General features: G+C 47.9%; 1 protein-coding gene across 8 annotated transcripts in view; it reads right to left on the minus strand.

The window, feature by feature from the left end:
• LOC133501253 (pleckstrin homology-like domain family B member 3) overlaps positions 1–3,921 on the minus strand; it is a 41,720-nt gene extending 37,799 nt beyond the window's left edge. For 3 of the 8 annotated variants that reach the window (XM_061820874.1, XM_061820870.1, XM_061820871.1), the window contains exon 1: positions 3,558–3,921. The gene's annotated coding sequence lies outside the window, so the exon portion shown is untranslated. The remainder of the gene's footprint in view (positions 1–3,557) is intronic. The other 5 variants (XM_061820878.1, XM_061820877.1, XM_061820875.1 and 2 more) reach the window with 3 other exon arrangements.
• Positions 3,922–10,838: the final 6,917 nt, after the last annotated feature.

Raw genomic sequence — 10,838 nt, forward strand, 5'->3', positions numbered from 1 at the left:
TGTTCCTTCGTGTTAGCCAAAATGCCGGCTCGTTGCATTGCTGGACATTGCTTGAAGACTCGGGAGGATGGATTTACCCTTCATAAGTTTGCAAGAGACCCGGTTCGTCATGAAAAATGGATTGTACTGGTGCAATGGACGAGAGCTTCGGGGGTTCCAAATGACAGGCAGGTGTGTATACAGCTACTAAAAAAAAAAAAAAAGGGTTTGGGGCGGACCACGTAATCAGTCTCTCATAACGTAACAAAAGATCCGCATACGTATGACAGGCGTGCTAAATGTGTCGATGTGCACGTTGGATGGCGTCGGACTCGCGGACGGCGCCGGCTCTGAACAACGCTGCCGACAATGCCGCACTCAGCCATGTGTGATGACAACACCGTAAAGCAGGCCGGCTCGGCTCCGTGATAAGCCACCTCGGCGCCGAAAATGAGCCACCCCGTCCGAGGCGCCACGTCCGCCGTTCACGGCTTCGGCGAAGGCTGCGCGTCGGGCTCGTGGATGGCAGCGGCTCTGAAGAACACTAATGACAATGCTGCACTCAACCATTCGTGATGAACAACACCGTAAAGTGGCCCGGCTCGGTGCCACCAGGTGGCTTATCATGGCACAGAAAATGAGCCACCTCGGCTCGTCGCGGCACCGGCCGCAATGACTCAGCTGCGCTACGTAAGTGGATCGGACGGGGAGGCGGTTTGGCCATGATCACATATCATCTGAATATGGCTCGAAACAATAGGGTAATATTGCCACGGTAACTTCACTCGGTTGTGTGGTGTTCTCTTCTCTGAAAAGAGCTTCCGTGTCAGATGGGGCGTGTTCGTCTCCCATAGTAGGCTACACCACGTGTTTTTAGAGGTGAATGTCCGGGGTGACGTCACGGACAGGGGACGCAGCCAATATGGCGACCGCTTGGACGTCGTCGAATGACACTTCCACAACTTTGTTTATGGATGACGTGCTCTTCGCACATCTTTATTTTTTTGTGAATAATATTATATGTATTTTTCATAACAATATCTATTTTAGAAAGTTTATAGGAATGACACTTTACCTTTAATGTCATTCCCAGCTTTAAGGTGCAGTATGGAACTTCTTGTTACATTAACATTTTCACAGCAGCCATGACTAGCGAAGACGGCACAATGCTAATTAAGTCTTTCAGCTCCTCTAACATCTTACTATACCAGTACTTTTCAGTATTTGATTTCTTTATATTTTGTCGACCGACGACATCCCCGCACTCTGAGCTTCCTGGTCCACTGAAAATGACATGACCACAAATGGCACATTTTATCCAGCAATGGGAGAAGCACAACCCATCTCACTCCTGTTTTTGTAAAAAACAAAGTCAAAGATATTGAACTTTGATGACTCACAACCACAACCATCCACCCTTTTCAACAGTTTGTGACAAGAAAGTACATGTGCCTCCCACATTTTCATGATGAAACATCGAAAAAATGTTTTCATAATATTATGACTCAGGTTTAATTTAACGTCTTATTTTATTTTTTACAACAAATGAATGAAAACAGTAGTCAATTAATTAAAAAGAAGCATAAAAATGACCCAGCCAATTTGTTTGTTTTAAAAAAATATAATAAATTCAGCCCTCACAGACAAACGTCGAGACCTTGGTCGAGATCAACTTTAACAACCTGTGACAACACATGAAACACAGAGTTAATCATTGGAAGCTCGGCCAACTGAGGTCTGTAGAGGAACCCAAGTCATCCATGGCGGCACGCTTACGATTTTAGAGGCTCCACTGAACCCTGAATAACCATTTTAGCAACTGTACATGCAATGCAATCACTGTTTATGTTTCCACTTCTTGACTTTTTCTTCTTAATGTCTTATTGTAGCTGCCACCAAAAAGACCACACTTGGGATCTCAGAATCCAAATAACAGAATGCCAATGCCGCCAGAGTCTGTAAATAGCTTCCTTACTATCGACAACCAGCGGACCTGAATGACATGTTAAATATACTCTGCACGGGCCACAATTACAGCTTGCTGCTTCAAACAGACCAGAATGCAAACGTTAAATGCTAACCTAAGCTAAAATAGTCAATGTTTTAACTGACTGAAGCTATACACTAAGTAAATGTGCACACCAAAATGGCAAGAAATATAGAGTGGTTCAGTGGTTTTAATTTCAGTATTATCTTTGTGATATCATTCTCTTGAGAATTCCATTAATATTTTTGGTGTTAAATTTAATTCAATCTTAACATGTATAGTTAATAGACTATGATGGTGACAGTGAGACACCTTACATAGCCCCCACCCCACTTGGAAAAACCTTCACTCATTTGGACACGACTATCACAACAGGTCACTGATGGTGTATGGTACACTCGCTTGACTTTGGTGCAGGCAGTGTGGGTTCAGTTCCCACTCAGTGACACTGTGAATGTGAGTGCAAAAGATTGGCCGCGTCGATATGTGCCTGCAATTGACTGACCAGTAAAGGCTGTCATCCGCCTTTCGCCCGAAGTCAGCTAGGCTCCAGCGCCCCGCGACCCAAACCACGATAACGGTGTTGAAAATGGATGGATGTCTATCACAACAAGATGTGTTAAAGAGTCAACAATGCATGCCCAATGTAAAACAAGAAGTTGGTCAATTTGGATTTAGGCTGTCATTTGGCCAAATTCCAGGGCTCACAAATTGACAAACTCCTGCTGAGGAATTCACCCAAATCAATTAAATGGACGATGCTGAAATTTGAAGACTTTTGACCTCGAGCGTCTAACGTGCAAGAATCAGGTCATCAAAGTTTGATCATTTCAACAATTAGTGAAAATGTACAAAAAAAAGTTGTCCCTGATACCAATTTAACACAAATTTGGTTTAACATAACTATCATAAGACCCATAAAAGAGCCTCAAAGACCCATACCCAAAAGTGAAGGTTATTTTGGCTACATTCCAGGGATGTAATTTTTTAGAACTTCCCACAAAGAGTGTTCGCCACTGCTTTCACCTTTTACTCATTTAGAATTCTACCAGCATCACTAAAGACAAATTATATTTAACGTTGGAAGCTTCCAACCCCTTCCATCCATGCCTTGTGCAACATTGCGATGCAATTTAAAAATAATAATAATAAATATCAAAGAGCCATTAATGACCAGCCGTGGGCCATCAGAGGATGAAAGGATCAGACACAGATTTGGCCAGTCACAGACAAGAAATTTAGGAAGCGCAACCCAGACAGAAAACTAGACTAATTGAACCTGAGCTTTCATTGTCTGTTTACCAAGTATGATGGATGAATAAAGGCCATATCTTTGCAGTTTAAGCAGAGCGGGTTGTCAACCAAACTTATCAGACATTGGTTTTAACAAAGAAAAACATTTCAATTTATTCCCGGTCCAGCTTTTATTTAAACCAAAAAAAAAAAAAAACACGAAACGCATACACACACAACTCCGCACTTTCAGTTCAACAATGCCACCATTGCTGTATGATACAAATCTCGTTAACCGCAAATTATCGCTACAGATTAGTTTACATTTTAGGCATTTTTAGAAATACGGCAAACCTACCTTTCACTCAGTCGTGGAGACTCGTGTGGCAGAAGTTTGTCCAACCTCCGAAAGACGGTTTTTTTTAAACCGCTTTCACTTTCAAAATTCCTACATGGATTGGTCTTCTCTCAAAAGGCTGACAACTGCCACTTTTGTTTCTCTCTCGTGAGCTGATTCAAAGTCTCCCGGTTAAAGAAGAAGAGGCACGTTGACGCGTTTCTCGCGTTCTCGTTTCGCCGTCAACAGGTGAGCTTCTGGCCGGGGCAAAGCACGCCACAGAGGGGGGGGAAGCCCGGCGGAGGAGGGGGAGGAGGCGGGCACAGAGAGGCCGACCAACCGAGAAAAAAAAAAACAAAAAAAAAACAAAGCAGGTCCGAGGAAACATGGCGGCACTGAACGACCTGCCGCATTCAAATATCCTGCAGTGAAATGAGATTTTCTATTCTGGGAGGTGACACACGTTTGTCACTGGGGACTGCCTCCCTGTCACTATGACGTGAAACAATATTTTATAGATTTATGGTTGAGGTTCGCATCAGTTTATGAAGAGCCTGTCAGCTGAATAACAGTCTGGCTAAAAAAAAATAATTGCTAATCAATACCTATACTGTATGTGGCATGGAGGGCTTCACATTAACACCTGTCAACCTGCCAAATGTCTACCAGTTGCGGGTAGCGCTGGCATACCCACGGGCCACTTTGGCGGGTTGTATTTTAATCGGAAAAATTCATATCAGCAATCGGCCGGGGATAAGTTCGAGCAGCCCCACCTCTGTGACGAAAAATTTTTGAACAGTTAACTAAATGTATAATATTAAACACAACAATCACGCATATAAAATTACTGACAAGAGTGCAGATTATAAATCTGAAAATCTCAACCTGGCAGCGTGTTGAGCTAACTGGCTAAATTTAGCCCCCCAAAAATCCACGAGTCATGGCGTCACAAACAAATTCCCCACATATTTTTCCACAAAATCTAAGCCGAAAGTGTTAGATTGCTGTCGAAGAAAACAAATGTAAATGCATTTTGTTGGCTATCCCAGCTAAAGTTATTCCCTACTAACTATGTTGGCTAGCTGTTTAAAATTATCCCAACCAAATGAAGAAAACAGCAACTTTTTTTTTTTTTTGTGGGGGTCATTTCAAACACATTTTATGTATGAAACATACTTCTCAGGATACCGGCTTGCCAATTGCTGATTTGCAATGGCGAGCTGCCGATAATTAATTGGAACAATAACAAAAATTACAAATTATTTTCAAAGTCATCCTTGTTTTGCCAATTATGTCAAAACTACATAAGGAATTTGTCTCTGGTGGTTCAAGCTGCTCTAGTACGGCAACAGCCATTTGACAGAGAATACTTTTGAGACATAAAGACATTCCAAGAACAATCACAGAGCAATAACAGGTTGCTACTTATCTGGTTTACCTGACGGTACACTTTTTTTTTTTACAATTGTGCTAAAAGATGCAGAGTCCTCAGGCAATTACAGCAGTTTTCATGCATCATAATAAAATAACTTTTTTTTTTTTTTAACCAAAAATAGACTGTCAATTAGCAACTTTGGCTAAACTTGCTGCCTAGCATAGTGAGTTGCAGCTATGCAACCTAGAAGCCTGCAAGTCTACGGGGTAACAGCATTAAAATGACGATACTTGAGTATTTATTTTTTGATGGAAAAAAAAACAAGGGGATTTAAGTTACCATGGTCATTTAAAACAACAAAAACCTGAAATGTACTCATCTGAAGATTGGAGAATGTTTGTTTTTAGGGGGAAGCATTTATTCTGGTCAAGACGTAAGATTAAAATGACTAAAACCAATCACCATGTCAAACACCATAATTCCCTCTTGCTATTACCTATTGTTTCTTATTAGAGAGAAGTCTTTGTTCTCTTCAGGACGTATGTAGACCAAAAATATGAAAAACGTAGTGTTAAGAGTGGGAATTCCCTTTTGTGGCGTGTCAACAAACCCCAGTAAGGATTAAAATCTTAGACAGAGGTGTGTAGAATAGACAAATATTGTACTCAAGTAAGAGTACTGTCACTTTAGAACATCCATCCATCCATTTTCTAAGCTGCTTTATCTTTAACAAGGGTTGTGGGAGTGCTGGAGCCTATACCAGCAATGTTTCTGAAAAGAGGCGGGGCACACAATGAACTTGTTGCCAGCCAAAAGCAGGGCATATAGGAACAAACAACCATTTGTGCTCACAATCACATCTACAGGCAGTTTAGAGTCCCCAATTAATGTATGTTTTGGGGATTTGGGAAGAAACCAGAGTGCCTGGAGAAAACCCACACAAGTATCGGGAGAACATGCAAATTCTACACAGGCAGAGTCAAATGACATTGGTGGTCCCGATTGATTGGTGCAACCGGCACCCTATATGTTTCGTTTCGTTGTGAATCCTTTTTTAGTGAGAATCTATAGGACATTTTCTTTAATGTCCACAGGGGCAAAAATCAGATCTCTTGACTGCAAGGACTTTAGCCCCCAGGCTGGCCTCCTTTACAGCTGTGTCTGAATGAGCTTATAGCGTTATAAATTGTTTCCGGTGACAGGCGGCTGGCGTGGGAGAGAGTGGCTGGCAGCCTAAGTGGGTGTGAAAAAAGAAAGAAGGCTTGGCAGATGGGTAATGGGACAGCTCACGCCTTCTGGCCAGGTTAATAGGACAGATGGCCATGCTGTATATCTTCAGGTTATGGGTTAGAATAGATGAAGACAAGGAGGAGGTGTACTGTACTGTAAAGTTCTCTGAAGGGACAGATGTAACACAACGGATAATGTTTTTGTGATGTCACCCACAGATGGTACCAGCGATGGAGAAGTGTTAATAACCAAACCTTCTACCTTCTTCAAAAGTTAGTTTGACTTTATTTTAGTTCTATTCAGTTTTACTGTACCATAATTAAGTTCTCTCAACACTAGCTATAGTTTGGTGGAGTACTCACAGGCATATGTACATTTTTATCCTCTGCAATAAAATTACTTATATTAGTCCATCTTATCAAGTCACTTATTTTTTAAACACCATTTGTAAGCCTGTCACAATTATTTAAAAAAATAGCCCTCATAACTCACGATAACCAATGTTTTAATACCTATAAAATCATGAAAAATAAGTCATCTTTATTTTTTGCTCTTAAATCTGAATTGTTATTATTATTGGTGTTACATTTCATTTGTTTCTCTATTAAACTGTTTTTTACTGTGATATGGATCCCCCTGGATCTGAAATAATGAAGAGCTGCAAGACCAGCCTGATTTACGCTGAGCCTATTATTTTAATTGTAATGGGTTTTGAACCCCAAACTGAATGAAACTGATTCATACAAACGTCTCAATCAGAATAAGCAGGTTGAATTTCATTCGGTTTCATAGGGGTTGAATATTCATTTTGCCAAACATTTTCACCACGGACCCAGTCATTCATGATTGAGTTGGGAAAAGCGGTCTGCGCATGCTTTGTCTCAACGTAAATGAGGGGTGACATCATCACGGCGTAAATCCGGGACCTGTCGGCAGAGATCATATATGACAGAGAACTTGTTTCTAACGAACTTTGTTTTTAATCAAGGATTTTTTTATGAACGTATAAAAATAATCACAACCACGGTGCTGAATAGACAACGACCTCCATCTTGATATATAGATCGCTGTCAAGTCCCATCGGAAACGAGAGTAGGACCCAAATGCAGGAACTCGGAAGACGCAAGGTAGTTCAAGAAGAGACATGTTTATTGTATGCAGAGGTCGGGGATCGAGCAGGCAGTCCGGTGCAGCAGCGGTTGTTGGGGCGTCGGGCGAAGAGAGCAGATGAGTGGGCAGGCAGTTGTCGGTACACGGGGAAACAATCAACGCAGGCAGAAGTATCAAGGAGTCAGGCTTACAAGGTTGGTCGGAGAATGGACGAAGGTCGGGACACACAGGTTCAATCAGGGAAACGAGAGTGCTGGAACGGGACATAAAGCTCAACGAACTGGCCGAGGACCAGTCATCACCGGGTCCTATATATACGGGGGATGATCAGCCCGCATGAGGCACAGGTGTGTGCCTCCCAATCAGCGCAGCCGCACAGCTCGTGCTGAAGCGGCAGGATCATGACAGCACCCCCCCCCCTCCTCAAAGGCATGGCTCCCAGACGTGCCTAAACGAAAAAACAGACACTAATTAACACAGGCAGGGGTGGGTGGAAGGGGGTCCGGAGGAGGGCACGCCCCCCCCTGAACCCCAGACTGGTGGCCATCCAGGCCACCAAACACGAGGCGTCCGGGTGGACAGGTCAGGAGGACGACCCGGACGCCAAGCACCAGGGTCCCCACGGGGCGATTCGGGCGGACGACCTCTGTGAGGAACCAAACGGCGAGGCAGGAACCAGAACGAGGCAGGCAACTGCTCTGGATGAGAACCTCCCACGCCGTGGTTGCGAGACGACCAGGGACTGGTCGCCACCGAGGCTTGGTCAGGAAGCGGCTGGGAGCCATCTGGAGCGAATAGGCTGATGGAGAGTAGTCTCTCCAGCTCCAGGGTGGCTCCACACAACTCCCCAGCTCCTCCTGGACAGCAACGTGAGAAGGCGGCGCCAGTACCGTCCCCTCCTGGACAGCAACTTGAGAAGGCGGGGCCAGTACCGCCCCCTCCTGGACAGCAACTTGAGAAGGCGGCGCCAGTACCGCCCCCTCCTGGACAGCAACTTGAGAAGGCGGCGCCAGTACCGCCCCCTCCTGGACAGCAACTTGAGAAGGCGGCGCCAGTACCGCCCCCTCCTGGACAGCAACTTGAGAAGGCAGCGACCCCGTCGCCGCCGCCTCCTGGACAGCAACTTGAGAAGGCAGCGACCCCGTCGCCACCGCCTCCTGGACAGCAACTTGAGAAGGCAGCGACCCCGTCGCCGCCGCCGCCTCCTGGACAGCAACTTGAGAAGGCAGCGACCCCGTCGCCGCCGCCTCCTGGACAGCAACTTGAGAAGGCAGCGACCCCGTCGCCGCCGCCTCCTGGACAGCAACTTGAGAAGGCAGCGACCCCGTCGCCGCCGCCTCCTGGACAGCAACTTGAGAAGGCAGCGACCCCGTCGCCGCCTCCTGGACAGGACCATGAGAAGGCGGCAACCCCGTCGCCGCCTCCTGGACAGGAACGTGAGAAGGCGGCAACCCCGTCGCCACCTCCTGGACAGGAACGTGAGAAGGTGGCAGCAGCATCACCAACTCCACCTCCTCCTGGACGGGAGCGTGAGGCGGCTGGGGAACTGTCGCCACCTCCTGGACAGGAACGTGAGGGCATGCCCGTCGCCGACAGAGCAGGAACGGGGAGCGGCCGCGGGCCGGTCGCCAACAGAGCAGGAACGGGGAGCGACCGCGGGCCGGTCGCCGACAGAGCAGGAGTGTGGAGCGTCCGCGGGCCGGTCGCCACTGCCACTCCAGAGCACGGACGAGAAGCGGCTGTGGAGATGTCGCCACCTTCTGGACAGCAACGTGAGGCGGCATCGGGTCGGTCCCCACTGCCACGTGAGCTTGCAGTGCATCCGTAGAAACAGCAACGTGGGCGTGGCGCGGTGGCGAATCCGTTTCCAGGGCAACGTGAACCTGAGTAGGCGGAGAGTCAGTCGAAATTGACACGTGGGCGTGTCTCGGGAGCGGGTCAGTTCCGACTGCCGCGTGAACTCTGCTCGGAACAGCCAAAACTGCGATGTGCACTTGAAGTGGCGAGTCCGTTCCCACTGCAGCGTTCACTTGAGATGACGAGTCCGTTCCCACTGCGGCGTGCACTTGGCAAGGGGGCGGGTCGGTTTCCACGGCAACATGAACCTGACCAGGTGGAGAGTCAGTCGAAACTGACACGTGGGCGTGTTTCGGAAGCGGGTCAGTTCCAACTGCCACGTGAGCCTGCATCAGCAGCGAGTCCGTCGCCGTTGCGACGTCAGAGTAGCTCGGCTGGTTCGCCAATCCTTGCCGGACCTGGGCCGTGAGAGCCGCCAATTCCGCGCTCTGCCTCTCTATCTGCGCCCGCATTTCGCGACAGAACGCCTCGTGGTTTGGCGGCTCCTCCTCCCTCTGGGCTGGAAGCTTCGCCACCAGGTGCGGATCTGCCGGTCTCACCGTTACCGGCGAGGAGTGGGAGGACGGCGTCTTCGTTGCCGCACACCGAGAGACACGAGGGAGGAGGTCCCGGATAGATGGCCAATCGGGTTCCCTCGTACCGATTGGTGTACTTGGATCTACCGGGCGAAGTCGCTCGGGTGCTGGAAACGCGGGGAGGCGGAGCAAACTGACTGGGATGAAAGATCGGACGAGCAGATTCATAGTCAGAATAATCGGAGTCGTACTCCGCCAGCCGGTTATACAAATCACGGTCCTCCTCATATTCCGAAAAGTCAGAGTCCAGAAGAATATGAGGAGCCGGACGGGTCGTGCTCGGGAAGTAATCATACCTCGCTGGCGGAGCGTAAGACACGGGAGCTGAGGACGTCAGGGAGCCTACCCGGATTGGACAGGCTTGGTCCTCCGGCAGACGGTCTACCTTGCGTCGGTCCCGGCGACGCCGGGTCTTTCCTGCTGGGTCCTGTATTGGCCAGATCGTTCTGTCACGTCCCATCGGAAACGAGAGTAGGACCCAAATGCAGGAACTCGGAAGACGCAAGGTAGTTCAAGAAGAAACACGTTTATTGTATGCAGAGGTCGGGGATCGAGCAGGCAGTCCGGTGCAGCAGCGGTAGTTGGGACGTCGGGCGAAGAGAGCAGGTCAGCGGGCAGGCAGGAGTCGGTACACGGGAGAACAATCAACGCAGGCAGAAGTATCGAAGGAGTCAGGCTTACGGGGTTGGTCGGACAACGGATGAAGGTCGGTACACACAGGTTCAAACAGGGATACGAGAGTGCTGGAACGGGAAATGAAGCTCAACGAACTGGCGCCGGCCAGTTGTCATCGCGGTCATATAAATCCATAGCATGATCAGGCTGCATGAGGCGCAGGTGTACACCTTCCAATCAGCGCACCTGCGCGGACACCCGCACAGCTCGTGCTGAAGCGGCAGGATCGTGACACTCGCAGACTACTCGTTAGCTCGTGAAGATAAAAAGTTAACTTTCCCCTTAGGTTCCTCTGTCGTCTGAATCCAGACATGGTAGACGGGGAGAGGCTGTGGAATACTGAACGGAGCCGACGCTGGCAAAAGTGTACCGGTACAACAACGTTCCATAAGGCCACTAACAGCTAATGACACTGCTGTCCCACTTTGTCAGCACACTGTGTAATTCGCACCCCAGCTTACCACAAAAATGACAATTTAC

Source organism: Syngnathoides biaculeatus, chromosome 5 (genome assembly GCF_019802595.1).
Source record: "Syngnathoides biaculeatus isolate LvHL_M chromosome 5, ASM1980259v1, whole genome shotgun sequence".
NCBI lineage: Eukaryota > Metazoa > Chordata > Actinopteri > Syngnathiformes > Syngnathidae > Syngnathoides > Syngnathoides biaculeatus.